Below are 765 nucleotides of genomic sequence, written 5' to 3'. Positions count from 1 at the left end.
GTTTTGAAATAGTATTGAGTAAAAGTTGGCATATTCCATTCTGTGATTATCATCAACATCCATTCCTTTAATATTAGTCAAAATAATTCCTAATTTCGGCTTTTCTAACTCAAACATTAAGTATAATTTCCTATAAATGAGGTTCATTGACCATAAATTCCAAAAAGAACTAAAGTTAATGAGTTAGTGTTACGTCGTGTTAAACGTCAAAAAAGTGGCAAACATTGAAAAAAAGCGGAAAAAAGGGACAAAACGGAAGAGAAGGTTTTTGAAAAATCAATAAAAAGCCTCAACAAAAGTGTTAATTTACAGCTCCTTTCTTTAGAGCTGTAACAATTCCAAATATTGCCGTGCAATTACTTGTCCCTCTACAAGTTCATAACAGCAAAATATATTTCTGAGACAAGGGGCAAAAATTGAAATTAATAGTCACTTATATAATTACAATTTGACACAATCTACAATTACCAGTAGACTAGTGCTGTCAGTTAAACGCATTATTAACGGCGTTAACTGTTGTGGTTTGGTGTCTTGTTTTATTTTATTTTGGTAGTCTATGTTTTCCTGTGTTCATTTCTTAGCCAGGTTACTGTCATGTCTTGTGATTATGTATGGTTTGATTTCTGGTCTGGTCTTATACATGTTGGATCTGTGTCCTGTTTTATTTTGAAGTCTGGGTCTCTGTCTCGTCTTGTCTTTGGTTCTACTTCCTGCGTTCTCCCACTCCTGTGATTACCTGAGGTTTTCCACCTGTTTCCCAGCCCT

Source organism: Etheostoma spectabile, chromosome 11, assembly GCF_008692095.1.
Source record: "Etheostoma spectabile isolate EspeVRDwgs_2016 chromosome 11, UIUC_Espe_1.0, whole genome shotgun sequence".
In the NCBI taxonomy this organism is placed as follows: domain Eukaryota; kingdom Metazoa; phylum Chordata; class Actinopteri; order Perciformes; family Percidae; genus Etheostoma; species Etheostoma spectabile.
This window is presented reverse-complemented; position numbering follows the sequence as displayed.